The sequence below is a fragment of the Anomaloglossus baeobatrachus genome, chromosome 1, assembly GCF_048569485.1.
Source record: "Anomaloglossus baeobatrachus isolate aAnoBae1 chromosome 1, aAnoBae1.hap1, whole genome shotgun sequence".
NCBI classification, from domain to species: domain Eukaryota; kingdom Metazoa; phylum Chordata; class Amphibia; order Anura; family Aromobatidae; genus Anomaloglossus; species Anomaloglossus baeobatrachus.
This window is the reverse complement of record NC_134353.1, coordinates 775,304,471-775,324,170: the sequence shown is the minus strand read 5'-3', so window position 1 is coordinate 775,324,170 and position 19,700 is coordinate 775,304,471. Positions and strand designations below refer to the sequence as shown.

General features: G+C 46.6%; 1 protein-coding gene across 5 annotated transcripts in view; it reads right to left on the bottom strand.

Annotated features, from left to right (window-relative positions):
* The window catches only part of C1H5orf63 (chromosome 1 C5orf63 homolog), a 173,275-nt gene that overhangs the window by 103,660 nt on the left and 49,915 nt on the right, over positions 1 to 19,700 (bottom strand). Inside the window, exon 1 of one of the 5 annotated variants that reach the window (XM_075324776.1) lies at positions 16,491 to 16,576. The exons of 3 other annotated variants lie outside the window; for them this stretch is intronic. The gene's annotated coding sequence lies outside the window, so the exon portion shown is untranslated. Of the gene's footprint in view, positions 1 to 14,745; positions 14,874 to 16,490; positions 16,577 to 19,700 lie in introns of those variants that run through there. One more of the 5 variants, XM_075324788.1, reaches the window with a different exon arrangement.

The window sequence follows — 19,700 nt, the reverse complement described above, 5'->3', positions numbered from 1 at the left end:
GTAAAATCTTCAAGTGGGTGAAGCATTAACCCTAAGAACACAAAGCGTCCTACAAAAAAATGGTTAGAAAAGAACAAAGTAAAGATTTTGGAATGGCTATGTCACAATTCTAGCTTTAAAACGCACCAATCACCAGGATTTTCCTATATAACCTAAGGCCTTTGCTATACTGGCACTATCAGGCTGAGTCTATACCTACCTTTAGTTGTCAGCTAGGATGTATAGGTTTTGAAACGCAAGTAAAGCTTGTAAAATGAACAGTTTTTTGATTGGCAGCAGCTGCAGCAGTTAATAGCTGGGGTGGGGTTTGATAGGGATTTCCACCCCCTGCCTGTCAGTCCTCTCCCTATCTATTATTTATACAAATGCCATTATAGAAGGTTGTGTCTATAAATCATGGTGGCTAGAAGGACATTGCTGATGTCATACCCATGTGACCAGAAGGGGCGGGGCCTCAGCTAACAAAAATAATGTTGCTTCCTGGTATCAGCTATGTTGGTGGAGGCTCCGCCCCTTCTGGTCACATGGGTATGACGTCAGCAAGGTCCTTCAAGCCACAACCATTAGTAAAATGCTTCTACAATAAAATTTGCATAGATAGGGGGAGAACGGGCAGTCAGGGGGTGGAAATTAGTATCAAAACCCACCCTAGCTATTAGCTGCTACCAATCAAAAAACTGTTCATTTTACAAGCTTTAGTTGCTTGTGTTTCAAAATCTATGCATCCTGACAACTAAAAGTATGTAGAGACTCAGCCTGATAGTACTAGTATAGCACTGGCTTTAGCTTATATATGAGATTGGTGCGCTTTAGTTCTATAGAAATGATGTGAAAGGACCTGAAGTGAGTAGTTCATGCGAGAAAACCAACCAATATAACAGAATTGTAGCTGTTTTGTAGGGAGGAATGGGCTAAAATTTATCCAAGCTGATGTGCAGGACTAATCAATAGTGATGAGTGAGCAGTACCATGCTCGGGTGCTCGATGGGTGTGACTCGAGTATCCAAGTATAATGGAAGTCAATGGGGCACTCAAACATTTTTTCCATGAAATTTTTGGGAAAAATGCTTGAATCCCCCATTGACTTCCATTATACCCGGTACACTAGTCCATCTGAACACCAAATGCTCATTATGAGTACCGAGCACCCGAGCATGCTCTCTCATCACTGCTAATTAATTACCAGAAACATTTAGATGAAGATATTGCCGGACCAGATACACAGTAAAGGTTCACACATACTTTGACTCATAGCCATGTGATACTGGATCTGTTATCTCAATAAAAAAGCTAACTTTTTGTTACTCATTTTTATGATTTTATTCTCTACTTTTAGGACTTGTATGAATATTTGATCTAGTTTTAGGTTAAATTTATACAGAAATACAGAAAATTTTGATGGGTTCACAAACTTTCACAATTGCAAATATACCTTGGGTGTGTCATGCTGTACAAAGGCTAGGAAGACATAGTACAGCATAATCCTCAGGTGGCAGCAGAGTAGTGAAGGAGAGACAAAGAAACACTAACGGGAAAGGCAGCTGAAGTACAGCAGAGTAACTTCAGCAGGCAGTTAACAGGCGAGCCACCAGGGGGCAATAGAGTAGTCAAACAGTCAGGGTCTAGCCAGGAAAGACGAGTCACTGCAAAGGGAGGATCAACATCAGGTCAGAAAACAGAACTGAGTTGGAAGCCGGGAGATCAGGTATACAGAGGGAAACACAAACAACAGACAGCAGCGGGGAGTCAGGGACCGGGACAGGCAGACGAACGGGGGAGGGTCAAAGTCAGGACACAGTAGCAGGGAGGCAGAACAGATCAGGAACACTCACCAGAGCCAGTATATACACTGCAAGGCAGAAATATCACTGGCACTGAGCCATAGGTAGAGAGGCAATATATAGTGTCCTGGGATCCAGAGCGAGGCAAGGGAAGTTAACCCCTGACATGACCAGGCCAGAGCTGGGTGTAACCAACAGCAGGGAAAAGCCAGCCTGGATCATCACAGGGTGATCCAAATATGACTGTTTATGAATCTTTCATATAGGACTGTCTCAGCACACCACATCCCAGCTATGACATTGGCCCACACTTTACTCTCTGGGTTGTCTGTTTTTTGCTGTTATTGGTAAAATGATTTCAATAGAAAAAGGATATCCAGCATCCCATCAGAAAAAAAAAGCTAAAAATGACTTTCTCTCTACGAAACTTATCTATGTGTCCTGAATCTGTGAGGTTCTTAAAAAGGAACCTGTCATCCGAAATTTAGCTTGAAACCTAAAAGTTTCCCCCTCTGCAGCTCGTGGGTTGCATTCTAGCAAGGTTCCTGTACTTTTTGTGCCCCCTTTGAAACCAAATTAAATACTTTATAAAGTTGTACCTTTTTGTCTGCAATTCTTGTAAATTATCCATGGGGGCGGGCTCTCTTGCGTCCGTTGCTGTCCCTCCTGCAGATTGACATCGTCCCCCCACGCTCCATTTCATATCTCTGGATGCCGCCCACTGCGCCCGAGGTCCCGTGCATGCTAGGACCGCTGGTGACGTGGTCGCAGGCACGAGATTATGGGCGGCGCTGTGATTGCATCGCAAGTGCCCGCCCATAATCTCGTACCCGCCCTTTTCCCTCTGCCTCCAGCGTTTTGCGCAAGCACTGGCCAAATGACCCGACGTCACCTCCTTCCCATCCTGCCTTGCAGCAGGAAATATATGGGAGGAGCAGAGCAGGCCACCACAGGTTACAAAAAAAACCAAAACGTTTAGTGCTTTTCACTTTTCAGAAGACAATGTGTGTCTTTGTTTGATTTTACATGTTTTTTTTACTGAGTACGTCGCTCAGATCCTCTGCGCGTCTCCTCGTATCCTGTACTGTGCTGCTCCGCTCCTCCCATCTATTTCCTGCTGCAGGGCAGGATGGGAAGGAGGTGACATCGGGTCATCTGGCCAGCGCTTGCGCAGAACGCAGGAGGCAGAGGGAAGATCGCGGTCACGAGATTATGGGTGGGCACTTGCGATGCAATCACAGCGCTGCCCATAATCTGGTGCCTGCGACCACGTCACCAGCGATCCTCGCATGCACAGGACCTCGGGCGCAGTGGGCGGTGTCCTGAGATATGAAATGGAGCGTTGGGGGACGGCGTCAATCTGCAGGAGGGACAGCAACGGACGCAAGAGAGCCCGCCCCCATGGATAATTTACAAGAATTGCAGACAAAAAGGTACAACTTTATAAAGTGTTTAATTTGGTTTCAAAGGGGGCACAACAAGTACAGGAACCTTGCTAGAATGCAGCCCACTAGCTGCAGAGGGGGAAACTTTTAGGTTTAAAGCTAAATTTCTGATGACAGGTTCCCTTTAAGCGAAATTCTTGTTAAGTGGGTTACTCGTTAAGCGAGGTTCCACTGTATAGTGCAAGAATAGTATGTAGTGGATTCTTATTTGCATTTTATTGTTAAAAAAAAAAGTATAAAAATACTAATAAAATTTTCAGTGAATCCTGCTAAGTATGCAGTATAAATATATGAAAATTTTTAGACTTCATACTAATTTTAACATGACGATAATTAACAAGCAAAGCTTTCTGTAAATTTGTAACTCGGTTTACGAGAAAGCTTTGCTGTACGAGCAAAATCCTCACCGCACACACTTTTGGTTCCGTACATCCACCGCGCTCTGACCCGCACTTGCAGTCCACACAAACACACACATGTACACACAAAACACCCACAAACACACATATGTACGCACAAAACACACACACACGTACAAAACACACACACATGTACGCACAAATCACACACACACATGTACGCACAAAACACAAACACACATGTACGCACAAAACACACACACGTACGCACAAAACACACACAAACACACACATGTACGCACAAAACATACAAACACACACATGTACGCACAAAACACACAAACACACACATGTACGCACAAAACACAAACACACACATGTACGCACAAAACACACACACATGTACGCACAAAACACACACACACACATGTACGCACAAAACACACAAACACACATGTACGCACAAAACACAAACACACATGTACGCACAAAACACACACACATGTATGCAAAAAACACACACACACACATGTACGCACAAAACACACACAAACACGCACAAACAAACACGCATACACATACAGTATTATGCTCAGTTGCTCACCTTACCTTCTGTTCCATCGCCGGCCTCATGATTCTTGTAGTCCGCCGGTGCATTGCGACAAGGGAGGAATCCTCGCGGCGAAATACAAGACCCAGGAGGCCAGCGATGGAACGGAAGGGAAGGTGAGCATAATATGTGTACCTTCCGTTCCATCGCCGGTCTCCTGGGTCTTGTAATTCGTCGCTCCAGGCTGTGTATCGGTAACCATCGGCGACGAGGCAGGAACTTCCGCTGTCAGATGCTACTCAAAGGCAGCGCGCTGACCAATCAGAGGCTCCTGTCTTTGACGTCAGCGCTCTGGGTGCAGAAGTTCCTCCCTCATCGTCATGGTTACCCGATACACAGCCCGTGCTACAGAACAGCAAGTCCCAGCAGACTGGCGATGGAACGGAAGGAAAGGTGAGCATATAATATGTGCGTGTGTGCTTGTGTGTTTGTGTGTGTGTGTGTGTGTGTATGTTTGTGTGTGTTTGTGCATGTGTGTAAAGGCCCAATAGGGGACCAGGATGGGACATTTAACAAGTTGTGGAACGAATCGTCTGCATTGTAATGATTTCCTATGGGAAATCTTGCTTTGCTGAACGAGTAACTTGGTTAACAAGCACAGTCCCAGAACGGATTGTTCTCGTTAACCAAGTACCATTGTACTTGTATTTTTTGAGTTAGTGCCATTTTTGCATGCTCTTATATGGCATTTTCTTGAGTTTTGGACATGACAATAAATGACACTAAAATGAAAATCCCCAATCGGGTGTTATGTAGAAATAAATTTATTGGCGCTATAAAATGCGTTTTCCAGGCATCTCGTATCATGTTCCACAATTCGAGCAGAAGTAAAACACTACTGCCCATAAAGTAACAATCAGCCAACACGATGGGGAATTGCAACAAATGGATTCCGCATGTTCTCTCTAGAAAGTAATCTGTCAGGCTTGTCTCAGAAGCAAAACATTCTCTAGTGTTAATTAATGTGTTGCTACATATCACAAGCGTCTCCTTATGAAAACATTGCAGCTTCTGCTACTGATATCCGACTTCTCCTATTCCATATGGTAATTTATGCAAGATATGAAGAGCATTGTACAATCCAACTAAATTACATCTGACCCCTCTATACCCCTGGGATCTGCACACACATCATCCTCACTGACCGATGCACATGGCCATTTTGTGGCTCAGTATTATGTACATAGCTATAATAGGGCCCTCTGCATGGGCTCTGTGCTGTGCCTCTAATGTCACACAAAGACACAGGGAGGTCTTTTCTATCAGCTTACGTGAAAACCTAAAAGCCGAACAAAAATGTGTCATGCTCTATCAGATGCCGTATGTACTGGGGTATGCTACCCGAGAATCATTGCTCTTAGAGGAGAGTGAGGGGCTCCATAATATTGACTCTGTTTGGTGTCTAAGTACTAAGGCCACTTTTAAAGGGAATTTGTCAGGTGATTTTCTAGTACAATAATAATGTTTTCTTTAAATAGGGCTGAAGCTCTAACAGGATCAGTAAGTTTTATTGCTGTACCTTCTCCTGTTATCTTGTTGTAAGCTCTGGAGAATTCAGTGTGACGTAGGTGACATGGTTACCCGATATTTACCTTGGTTACCAGCGTCCGCAGCTTCTAGAAGCCGGCTCCCTGCACATGTAGCCAAGGTACACATCGGGTAACTATAAGCAAAGCACTTTGTTTAGTAACCCGATGTGTACTATGGTTACCAAGCACAGCGTTGTTACACGGGTCGCTGGTGGCTGATCTCTGTGGAGATCAGCCTGATTGACAGCTCACCAGCGACCATGTAGCGACGTTCTAGCAATCCCTGCCAGGTCAGATCGCTGGTGGGATCGCTGGAGCGTCGCTAAGTGTGACGGTACCTTAAGCCCTATTTAAAGATAACATTACTATAGTACTAGAAAATGACCTGACATATTCCCTTTAAGCAGTGCAGATTCAGTCTGTATATTGTGTTATTTAAAGGCCAAAACCACGAATGGGATAAAGACACAGAAAATGTAATTGGAAAAACTTATTTTTCTTTAGAACCTTTGATGCAAACTATTTTTATGTGTGATTACTCAGCAAACACAACTATGGCAGCCAATCACTAGACACAATGCATACATGCTGCATCTACTGGTATTAGCACTGCCTAATCAACCACAATAGTTATGTGCAGCACCTGCACCACTAGTGATTGCTAATGCAGGTAAACAAAGTTCAATGGATGTTCACGAGGGATTTAACAGATAAGAGGTTTTTTTGAGGATTTTGTTAAATATTGCTCCTACACAGATCGCTGTTGGTCTATATGCTGGTGCACATGGGAGATTTTCCACACGGACTTTAGATCTGCCTGGAAAAATTGCAGCATTATATAGTATTAGTCAGGTCCGATTTAGAGAACAGACAGGATCATATAGACAGTAAGCATATGCTAGATAGACCAACACATGGGGCAAGTGATGCGGACATGACTGGGCTGTAAAGATTAACGCTCATTTGAACTTTACCTAAGACTCACTTAAAGAGGGCCTCTTACTAGCTCCACAGTGCCCAGCTTTTGCTCTTATTCTATTCACACAGAATTTATCATTTATTCCATGGTTCCAGAGATATGGACATTTCATGTAGTTACTGTATTTTTATGTTCTTTTCTAGGTTTATTTACCATGATCGTGCTCTATGCCTTCAGCAATGTAGCAGAGCTGAAATTGTCATGGGACCTCGTGTTGTTTACATCGGACCTGCAGGGATGTTTTTGGGGTTAATGAAGTGGCGAAAGAGGGTGTCATTTTTGCTTTTTATTTCAAAGGATTTTTTCGGTGTTTGTGTTTATTTCTTTTCACTTACAGATTAGTAATGGAGGGGTCTCATAGACTATCCCTATCACTAATCTAGGGCTTAGTGGCAGCTGTGAGCTGCGATTAACTCCTCATTACCCCAATTGCCCTGGTGTGATGGCAAAGTAAAGTGCTTAGGCAGCTGCAGGCTGACATTTTTAGGCTGGGGGGCCCCAATAATCATAGCCCCCCGCCTGAGAATACCATCCCCCAGCTGTCGGGCTTTATTATGACTGCGTATCAAAATTGGGGGGACCGCACGCTGTGTTTTTTTAATTATTTATTTACATAATTAAAAAAAAAAGTTGCATGTGGTTCCATTTATTTTGATACACAGCCAAGATAAGCACACGGCTGGGACCTGCAGCTATAGGCTTTATCTGTGCTGGGTATCATAATATGAGGGAACCCTATGACAATTATTTTATTTTTACTGTATGATAGACCCACAGACAAGTGTCAGATATGCTGTGGGGGAGCGTCTGTCTGCACCCAACCACAGATGCCGGTGGGTAGAGAAATCAGTGCAAATGCAATGAAGATAATGAGCAGCCATGGAAGTGAATGGGTGGCCGCGGGAGCAGTGTACAGCCGTGATGGAACCTCAGTAAGTACAGCCAACTTGCATTATTATTTTTTTTCTTTATTCTTCCCTTTTGTTTTTTTTTAATTACCCAAGTGCCAGATCCGGATCAATACCCAAAATTCCTTGAGCATTTTGGGCCCGGCACTCGGGTACTTTTGAACCCGCGCGGGTCGGGACTTTTACAGTCTGGGTTCGCCCATCACTACTAATGACTCATTGAGACAATCCAATAATTGGTCCTAAAACGTTCATTTAATATTTAATCAAGTGTAAAAATCTTCATCATCGGCAGCACATTGCCCTTTGTGACCCACATCTAGACGGGTCTTGTTCATGCCGGTCTTGATCAGGAGATGTGCTGGACGTAGACCCTCCTGATTTATGAAGCGTGCCCCTCTTTATGATCAGGAGCGCTGATGAGTGATGTGTCTCTCTGTGTGCTCCTTGCCACAAATCCTACTCCAGTCCCTGCTGGAATAGAATTTGTACGGTAGTGAACACCGTTCTGCCTACTTTGTTGGAGCTGGGTGAAAATGGTGTGAGTGCAAAAAGTCAAATAATTTTAGCGTAGCCGCCAGTTGTGCCAAAATGATGTGACCTTTCAATGCTTATTACACTAGAACACTGGTGCAAACTTTGATGAATCGGGCCCATAAAATATTTGTTGGCCTGTCTACACCTGCCATCCTTACTGATCATAGAGGCAATGAGCAGCTATTGAATGGCCTGCATCAATAGTCTAAATGGCACACAAGGACCGGTTATCAAATTAATTGTAGGGTAGAAAGAATATGAATATGATAAGAATATGTTTGCAACTCAATAGGAATTATCATTGTGGCCCTCAAATAAAAACCTGTCCTGGTCAAGTGATCTCTCACATGGGAAAAATACGGCTGTATACACACAGTGAGCTCAAAAGAGGATTTTTATATGCAATATATATGATTTGCAAAAATCACATAAAAAAACAAAGCAAATATATTCTAGTTTTTCATTTATGTGTCATCCAACGCTTGTTTACAGACCTGGCACAGAGGATGACGAGCAGTAATGTGGACAGAGCAGTTGCTAATCTGATCGTTCTGTCCCCATATACAGTACATGCTAATAACAGAATATGTCATTTGTGATGCACGACTGATAATGATGTTTTCTTTGCCAACACCATCGAATCCCCTGATGAACGCTCGTTCACCGATTATCCACTGATATAAATTACTGCACCGTCACTCGAACAAGTTGAGACACTGAGTTCATACAGAAGATTAGAAATTGTATACATTTTATCATAAAAGAATGACCTTTATTAGAGGAAATAAAAATACCCCTTAAATCACATGCAAAAATGCCTTTTCTGCAGATTTCTGCACCAAAATATGTTCTGAAAATCTGCTCTGATTGCATTTTTTAGTTTAGGAACACTGGGATTCTGCACTTAAAGGGGTGGTCCACCCATTTTTTTTTTCCCCCAATGATTTTCACTTACCATTGTCTGCATCTTCTTCAATAGCCTCTATTTCCATTTCTGGCACTGAGCGGCGCTATCCTGCACGCTCAGTGCCTGTCACATGACCCCCTGGAGCTGTGGCCGCCGGCATCCTCTGACGTCCCGGCATTTCCGGGCTCTCAAACAAGACGGGTACGTCACAGGATGCCGGCGCCACTCACAGTGACTGACAGGGCTGTGGGCGGTGACTACCGCACGTCACAGCACAGCATCGAGGGGAGGAGCCGGAGAACTTTACTGTGGAGCGGTGAAAGCAGACGCTTACCAGCATTCAGCTGTGGCAGGTACGGGCTCCAGTGTGGAGTACAGGGGGGGTTTCCTCCACTGAAATCCCCCCTGTCACGCAAGTATCTGATCACACTGTCCACTCGCCCGCTCTGCTCAGCTGTCAGGAGAACGGGCGGTGTCGGCAGTGTGATCATATACTCCCACCAGCAGCACAGCTGCATGGGACCAATCTGCTCCACTCTGTCACCTGCACTACAAGTTCCAGAGTGGAGACAGTGACATGCTCTGCTCTGACACATAGTGTGCTGCATGTCACTAATTGTCTCCACTATGGGACTTGTAGTGCAGGTGACCGGATGATACATGTCACTGTCTCCACTCTGTGATTTCTGCTGCATACTACCAACTGTATACACTCTCACCTGCACAACAAGTCCCACAGTGGAGACAGTGACATGCAGCACACTATGTGTCAGAGCAGAGCATGTCACTGTCTCCACTGTGGGACTTGTAGTGCAGGTGAGAGTGTATACAGTTGGTACTATGCAGCAGAAATCACAGAGAGGGGCAGTTAGTGACATGTATCATCCGGTCACCTGCACTACAAGTCCCACAGTGGAGACAGTGACATGCAGCACAGAAAGACCAAAGGATAAAAGCTCTATTACCATGATTAGGCAGTGCACACAGGAAGGAGGGGAGGGAACTGTTGTGGTGGAGATCTGAGGGGAGGGAACAGTCAGAATGGGTTGGGAGATAGATTGCTAGTTACTGCAAAGGATTATGGAAGTTGTAGTAACTGAACACAGGAAGTTAAGAGAGAGATTAACTCCATCAGAGCTGGAGCCAGAAATGAAGATGTTATGCTAGACCATGATAAAAGATAATATTGGTAAAATAACGTGATAGATGTGTTTAGAGGCACATAATAGCAAGATTTATCAAAAAAAAAAAAAACAGTTTTGGTAACTGGACAACTTCTTTAACACGCTACTGCATTCTTTACACACCATTTTTATGGTCTGCATTAAAGCCTAAAAGGAAAAATGCACCAAAAATACACACAAATCAATGGAGTCCGTAAATACTTTTCATGAGATTATATTCACTCTTCTTGCATTGTTAAACATTGCATATTTTCTCAAGCAGGAGAGTCAGCACAAAAATTGCAGTATGTACTGTGTGAACATTGCCATAAAGCCAAGCGCGCACAGGACGGACAAACGCACAAAAAGCCATGTGAAATCCAACCATAATCTGCATCTTGTATCCACCTCCCGGTTCACGAGCATTAGAAAATTTCTCTGGGAGTTTTAAAATCAAAAATAAAAATTCACAGTAATAAGTAACAAGCCATTTATTCCTGGAAATCCCACATAGAAAAGCAGAAAATTATTCACACTGGGGGTAAATTCAGATTTCTCATGCATTTTTGCGGGATGGGGTGTTGGCATTTTTTTAGCCCCTTCAAAATATGCGGGGTTTTTTTTTTTATTATTATTGCTTTATTTTCAATGGGGCAAAAAGGGGGTGATTAGAGCTTTTGTGTTTTGGATTTTTTTTTCATATTTTAAACAATTTTTTTTTATACACTTTTTATTGTTGGGGATTTGAAGCTGATATACTCCAATTGCTTGTTTTGTACAGCAGAAATACTGATCTCCTGTGAATGCTGGTGGTCTGATGACGTTCACAGGAACTATCGTATTTTTCAGATTATAAGACGCACTTTTCCTCCTAAACAATTTGGGAGGAAAATGAGGGGTGCGTCTTAAAATCTGAATATAGCTCACTGGGGGGGCTGTCTGTACGGCGATCGGGTGCGTTCAGGGGGCCGGCTGCCTGTGGCTGCCTGCGGGCGGTCAGGTGCCTGTGGCTGCGTTCGGGCAGCCGGCTGCCTGTCGGTGCCAGCTACCTCTCTGTCCTGGAGGCCGGCTGCCTCTCTGTGGGGGTGGGTGGGCGGCCTGCTAGCTGCCACTCTGTGCGTGTGGCTGTGCAGACTACGGTGACTGTGCGGTAGGTGTACCAGTGTGTCCGCGGTCCCAGATTCAAATGATGGTGCCAGGAGTTAGCGCGTACGCAGATCGAGCCCTTGGATGAGAGCTCCATCTGCGCATGCGATGCTCCAGGCATCATCATTTGAACCGAGACCGCGGACAGACTGGGACACTTACCGCACCAGTCTGCTCCACTACTGACCCACCGCCGTTGCTGTCACTACTGCCACTGACCCGCCGCCGCTGCTGCCACTGACCCGCCACCGCTGCCACCACGGACCCGCCGCGGCTGCCAGCACAACCTCTGCCGCCCCCCTCCGGAAAGACAACACCGGAGTATAAGACGGACACCATTTTTATTTTTTTTTACTTTTTTTTTTTATCTGGAGTGTGTTTTATAATCCGGTGCGTCTTATAAAATGAAAAATACGGTATATTATGACAGTGACATTGGTTATCAGTAGAGATGGGCGAATAGTCAAATATTCGGGTTCGGATTCTTTGTGCTGAAACTTTTTTATCTACCTTGGAAGTAGATCTGAGAGGGCTGTAAAAATGCTACAATGGATGGAGAAGTGCTGAAACAGAATGGGAACAGCACGGGGAAGATGCCTGGATGCATTTCTGACTCCCATTTGTTTTTTGGTAATAATGTTGCCAAAATACTACAGAGGTTAAAGCAGGAGAGTAAAGGGTGCTTTACACGCTGTGACATCGCTAACGATATATCGTCAGGATCACGGTGTTGTAACGCACATATGGCGTCATTAGCGACATCGCAGAATGTAACACCTCTGAGCGACCTAAAAGGATCGCAAAAGAGTTGGTATTGGAGAGGTCGCTCCAACACCAAAAATCGTTGACAGGTGAGTAGCGAGGTTGTTTGTCGTTCCTGTGGCAGCACACATCCCTGTGTGTGACACCGCAGGAACGAGGAAACTCACCGTACCAGCGTCCACCGGCAATGAGGAAGGAATAAGGTGGGCGGGATGTTTGGCCCGCTCATCTCCGCCCCTCCGCTTCTATTGGCCGGCCGCTTAGTAGCACCGCAGTGACGTCGCTATGACGCCGAACGCACCTCCCCCTTGAGGGAGGGATTGTTCGGCGGTCACAGCGACGTCGCTGACAAGGTATGTGCATGTGACGCTGCCGTAGCGATAGTGTTCGCTACGGCAGTGATTACCACATATCACACGAACGACGGGGGCAGGTGCTATCGCTCGCAACATCGCTAGCAATCGCTAGCGATGTCGCAGCGTTTAAATCACCCTTTAGATTAGGCCAGAAATCTCAAACCCACCGAATGACAGCAGCAGAACATAAAGTTAATCCAAATGTTCCATTTTTTTCTGGTGCCTTCCCATGCATTCATTCCCACCCAAAAAAAGGGTATATGTGCTGCCCCTACGTCAGCAGCCGGGCTGCTCGGATCTGCAGTGGCTGTCGCAGCGTGTAAAGCACCCTTTATACTTACTGAGTTTCCCTGGCTGTCACATTGCTTCCTGGTTCAATCATTAAAGTACATGAATATGCACTGCTTCCCCTGCCCACCGTCTGTAGCAGTGTGTGGTTAGTTGTAGTCCTGCTTCCCCCACCCACCCTCTGTCGTTTGTGATTAGCTGCCATTACACTAGATCTCTGGGTCACCAGAAGTGGAGTGTAAAGATAAATAATTGGAAAAAATGTTGCAGGGTCCCCCATATTTTGATACCCAGTACTAATAAAGTAGACAGCTACAGGCTCCAGCTGTGTGCACTATCTTGGCTGTGTATCAAAATATGAGGGACCTCATACTTTTTTTTAATCATTTAAATAAATTAAAAAAAATACATTGTAAGGTCACCCCAAATTTTGATACCCTTGCAAGATAAAGCAGGCAGCTGGGGGCTGGTATTCTCAAGCTAGGGAGGCCAATGTTTTATTGGGCCCTTCCCAGCCTAAAAATAGCTGCCTGCAGCCACCCTAAAATTGTTGCATCCATTAGATGTGCCAACTCCAGCACCTTACTAGGCTCATCCCAATTGACCTGGTGTGGTGGAAATCGGGGTAATATAAGGGGTTAATGACAGCTGTGAGTTATCAATAATTCACAGATGGCATCAAGAGTAAGGTTAATAATGAGGAGTGGTCTATGAGATCCCCTCATTACTAATCCTGAAAAATCAAAAGAAATTAACACAAAATACAGAGAAAAATCATTAAATAAAAAAAAAAAAACACTCCCTTTCTCCAATTTAACCCCGAAAACACCCCTGCAGGTCCAACGTAATCCACAGACATGATGTCCCACAATAATCCCAGTACTGCTATATTTGAGGTCACAGTGCATGAACACAAAAAACGTGACTGAGCACTGCGGCGTCAGGGACACACTAACAGAGCTACAGCTGCGACCTGAGGTGAACTCATTGAACTCAGTAACCTAACCTCAGGTGAAGTCATTGAACTCAATGCCGGATTAGGCATGTGCACACGTTCAGTATTTAGTCGCAAACATTTCTGCACCATATCTACATCTCCTGGCAATAATCCGCACCAATATTGCATGCGTTTTGGTGCCAGGAGCTGCAGATTTGGTGCAGAAATGTCTGCAACCAAAAACTCAATGTGCTCGTATTGCCTACTCCGGTAATCTGGCATGGAGTTCAATGGTTTCACCTGAGGTCACAGCTGGTGTTTCCATGGTAACAAGTGTTATCACCGGTGAATCCACTGCCAGATCGCTGGACTGCCTGATTGCGGGACACAGCAGTCTGTCAGTCAGTATACCAGAGTTCACACTAGGGGCTCTCCCGCTGCCCTCAGTGAACTCAGTTGAACCTGCTGCTGGATTACTGGACTACTGTGCGGCCGTGTTCAGGAATCAGAGTCCAGCAGCAGGTTCAATTGAGCTCACTGACAGCAGCAGGGGAGCTCCATTGACCTGACTGCCGGACTGCTGGACTTTCAGATTGCCTGGCACGGCAGCACAGCAGTCCGGTAGCTGTGAGGCCCAGAAACCTTAAAGAAGTCTTTAAGGGAGATGTTAATGTCCCTTGACTTTCCAGCTGCTGGGATATCTGTCAGTAAGGTCACTGGAGCTCACACTCGGGGCTCCCCGTTGCCCTCAGTGAAAATTGATCCTGCTGCCCTCAGTGAAAGTTGAACACGCTGCATTCAGTGAAAGTGTAACCCATTGCCGAGCGGCCGTGTCCAACAATCAGACAGTGCGGCAATGGGTTCCACTTTCACTGAAGGCAGCAGAAAGCCCCGACTGTGAACTCCGATGACCTAACTGGCAAACTTTTGTGGTGCAGTGTTCCGTAATCCGGCAATGGGTTCACTGGCGGTCATACTTAGTACCATGGGAACTCGGCTGTGAATTCCGGTAACCTTACTGACGTCATATCTACTCACAGTCGGGTCTCCTGCTGTCTTCAGTGTGTCCCAGCAGCTGCAATGATCGGTATTGTTTTCCACCAGAGCAGCTTCTGGATGTAGCAGAGCCAGGATCGTCGTGGGACGTCATGGGGATCATGTCGGTCCTGTGGGGGTGTTTGGGGGTTAATAAATTGGTGAAAGAGGGTGTGTTTTTAATTTTAATTTAAAATAAAGTTGTGTGTTTGCTTTTTTCTTTTTACTTACAGGGTTGGTAATGGGGGGTCTCATAGATTCCTCTCCATTATCAACTCAGGGCTTAATGGCAGCTCTGATTTTTTACAAATCACAGCTGTCATTAACCCCTTATATTACCCCAAAAAAGAGAAAGAGAGACCTTCAAAAATTCATGATTAACACACCAATATCATAATAAATCCAAGAAAATTCCATATCAAGATAATAAGGTGCAATTTAATTCATTATATGACAACAAAATTGACAATGGATTTAAGGGATGTCATTTGGACACATAAAGTGCAGAAGTGCCTGTAAAATCACAACCAGGGAGGTGTGCCTGAAAGACCAGACCAGGGGTTTGGTAAGACATAGAAATACATAAGGACTATTACAGTAACAGGTATACAAAGTTCTATGATACAACGATTATATACAACAATTACATTTCATCAGGTTGGCTAGGTGTATAACACTACCCACTGTTCAGCAATCATAGATCATAATAAAACATGATATGCAGAATATAATATTGTACTTATGTATAAGAAAGTACATGCAGAATAAAGTATTCACCCTATGCATGGAGAAGTGCTGTCACAGCCTAAATCATGACCGTGGCAACCAGGGATCACAGAAACTCCCTTAGTGTATTCAAAGCAGGACCAGCAGGAAAAGTAACCTACCACAATGACCCCTGGACCTGGTACAGACACACCACCCTGCACCTCGACGCGTTTCGCTGTCGCTTCGAAGAATTTTTGATTGCTATCAGATTTGGCTACACAGCAAGGCTATGTGCGCACACTGCGTCTTTTTGACGCTACGTTTTTGTGCGTTTGTGGCTGCTAAAAACGCACAAAAACGCACCTGCGTCGAAAAAACGCATAAAAAACGCATGCGTTTTTGCCGCGATTTGGTGCGTTTTTGGCTGCGTTTTGCTGCGTTTTTCAAATGCATTGCATGGGGGGGAAACGCAGAAAAACGCAGGAAAGAACTGACATGTCCATTTTTTTTTAACTCAAAAACACAGGTAAAAAAACAGATGCGTGCGGACAGCAAAAATGAAAACTCATAGACTTTGCTGGGGAAGCAAAGTCCTGCAGTTTTGAGGCCAAAAACGCACCCGAAAAACGCACAAAAACGCACTGTGCGCACATAGCCCAACTTTGGGTGCAATAACGCTGCTCCATGGCGGCAAAACGCAGATAACCGGGGTCAGATCCATAAGGAACCACAAGAAGCAAATCACAAATCACCCAGCTGCCTCCGATCTCCTGCAGTGCAGCATCTCCAGCATTACACTGCACAGTACACTGAACAGCTCTGCAGCACACAGGAGTGCTCTGCAGCACACAGGAGTGCTCTGCAGCACACAGGACTGCTCTGCAGCACACAGGACTGCTCTGCACATCCCCCTCCCCCCAGTGTCGCCCCTCACATTGACCTAAGGAATGCACAGACCTACACAGCTGTTACGATCATACACTAAGGACCAGTTACATGGCAATGGCCGGGGTCCTGCGCCCCACGCGTGCTTCACCCACCCTGTCTGTGTCCCACGGAGTCACTCAGCCCTGGACAAGAAAAGCAGCAGCCGAGCTACTTCCTGGTGCCGGAGCTGATCAGACACCGCCCTCTAGTGGGGAGCGGACTCCAGCACATGCTGCAGGCTGAGCACAGCCACATTCCCTCACAAACAAACTCTTTAAAGGGAACCTGTCAGGTGTAATATGTACCAAGAACCACGAGCAAGTCTGGGTGTATACTGCTAATCCCTGCCTCACCATCCCTGTATAGACTAGAATATATAAAGGGATCTTTAGAAAAAGTATTTCTAAAGATTTTTTACCATATGCTAATGAGTGCAGGGACTAGTCCCAATGGCTAGTTGGCCCCATTAGCATGTTAGTATGCCCTTGTGGGCCCCTGTGGGTGTGATAACATGCTAATGCATGTGCAGCGTCAGAGGATGATCTCACTCACCTCTCCGCTGCCATCACGTCCGACGCTAGATTTCGGCTCAGTGCACATGACCCCGGAGTTTCTGGGCATGCGCACTACCTCAGTTTGAAGCCAGGACGCGTAACACGGCTTCATGGTGAGTGAGATCATCCACTGACGCTGCATATTCATTACCATGTTAGCACGCCTACAGGGACTCACAAGGGCATACTAACATGCTAATGAGCCGACTAGTCCCCCGCGCTCATTAGCATACGATGAAATAAATATTTTTTTCTAAAATCTCTTTATCTATGCTAGTGTCAGTGGCGTAGCAAGGGGGGGCAGAGGGGGCGGTCCGCCCCAGGTGGCACGTGTCAGTGGCGAAATCGCGGCCCCGGAGTCTCGGTGGTTGCGATCGGTGTGCAAAAACCTTAGATTTGGGGAGGAGGGGACCTCTGCCTGATCTCAGCAGGAGTGGTGTTTCCCCCCCGGACCTACGGAGGCTATGACTGGCTGACGAACGCCGGTCAGCCAATCACAGCCACTGTGATACTTCAGCCATTGAAAATGGCTGAAACATTGAAATCCAGCCATGATCAGTGCAGCTATAGCACTGTTCACTGGCTGGAGCTGGGTGAACTTTGTTTCACCTGCCCCCAACTCTGATTGGAGAGATCGGCCTTGTGACCGATCTCTCCAATCACCTTGGATCTGGGGCCGGTGACCTGTAGGTGAAAGCTGAGGAGAGTGATCCCTGCAAGTGCCATTTGGTAATTGTCCCCAATCCACCGCTGCCCCCACCACTGCCCCCTTTCACCTGCGCTGCCGCCGCAACAGCAGTAGTCACCGCCCCTGATCCACCGCCGCTACTGCCTTCGATTTGCCACCGCCCTCCTCCATTTGCTGCCCAACTCCATTCACCACCGCTCTCCCCATCAGCCGCTGCCCCCTGCATCCACCACCGCTCTCCCCATCATCCGCTTCCCCCCTGCATCTCTGCTGCCCCAGCAGCGGACCAAACCGCTCGGATCCGGGGGGGGTATTCGTTCGTGGCTCGAGGGTATCCGGACCCGGGGGGCTCAGGGGCCACACTCCAATGCAAAAGGGGTATTTACAGGGGATATGGTATAGTTCGTGATGCCACCCGTGGTGTACGGTAGTTGGGAGTACCGCCGCTGTCGTTGGGAGTACCCGGGGTGATGGAGTGGGGCAGCCACCTGACGTTGCCCTCTATGAGTAGGGACAGGCCCCAGGACTCTGTTTGGAGATGCTGGGATGCAGTGCAGGGGTCAGTTGGGTACTCACTCAGCAATGAAGCAGACGCTGACAAGAGGGTAAACCAAGTCTCTGAACGTCGTTGCCTCTCGAGGGGAGCTCGTCCTGGTCCCATCCTCTGCAGTGTTGCTGGTGGTCTGTAACCTGCCTCCTGGCACTACGTTTTAGATTGTCCGTTGTGGTCCGGTAGCTTGGAGCTATCCGGGCCCCGCTCCCCACTGTGACTAAGTGAAGGAGCCTGCTCTCAGGAGCTCACATTTGGGATTTCAGTGGGCTGCTTGCTAGGAAAGCCCTATGCCCCTCGTTTCGCTAGTGCCCCCAATCTCTGAGCTTCGTGGGAACAGTCCATAAAAGCCCCGTTCTCCTCAGGTTAATTGCCGGGTTGCCTGAAGCTTCTCCCCGACCTAGAGTCCGTGTACCCAGTCGTGCCTTCGGACCCGGACCGGTCATAGAACCAGGCTTCCGGCCGTCCTCCTCGACGGGTTCCAGGCACCTAGCCTCAATCCCCTGCGATCGGGGGTCCGACTCCTCTAGGTCCAGACCACCGTCTTCAACCTAGTTTACTTCTCCCCTGGGAGCTCCAACTCCCAGCTCCCTCAGAGCTCCTCACAGCTCAAGGGTCACTACTCAACTGACTGACCTTGACACCTCCCTGTCTGACCCCTAGGTGAGCGGCCCTATTCCTGCTTAAGCAGCCCACTGGTGTGCCTGACAGGTGTGGTGCAAAGTGTATCTAGGATTTGTGAATGCTGATGGAGGCAGCACCGCAGAATAGAGAACCATGGGGGGGTTGAATACTGCACGGGTAGGGCAGTTTGTGCAGTACCCTGTGATGACCTGAATAGTCCAGGGGCGTGACACATCCACCACTGCTCTCCCCATCAGCCACTGCCCCCCTTCATACGCCACTGCTCTCCTCATCAGCCGCTGCCCCCCGTCATACGCCACCACTCTCCCCTTCAGCCGCTGTCCCCCTCCATCCGTCATCCAATACCCAAGATACCCAAGTTATAGATTTTCTGTATTATCGATGGCCAATGGAGGGGGGCGGCAAATTTGACGACCGCCCCGGGTGGCAAAAGCAGTTGCTACGCCACTGGCTACTGTATACAGGGATGGTTAGGCAGGGATTAGCAATATGCGCCCAGAACTGCTCGTGGTACTGGGTACATATTGCACTTGACAGATTCCCTTTCCTAATGTCAGTCTCAGCCGCTGCTTCTCATTTCTCTAATTGTCTATAGCGCTGACATCACATCATCACTGCAGCCAATCAGCAAGCTCAGCAGCTTGTGCCATTAATCCTGGGCTCTGTTATTGACTTCTGCGCTGTCGACATGTCAGTCCTGCAGAGAAGACTCAGCACTGGACCTGGGAATTTTTTTTTTTTTAAAGGAAGCTTCATCAGGTTCCCAAAATTCCAACCATGAATTTATTGCTGTCGTTATACTCTAAAAGACTAGCACCGCTTGTATATCTAGGATTTTCAGTCCAGATGACACTAGTTCTGTGTTAAATATGTTACATTTACCGCA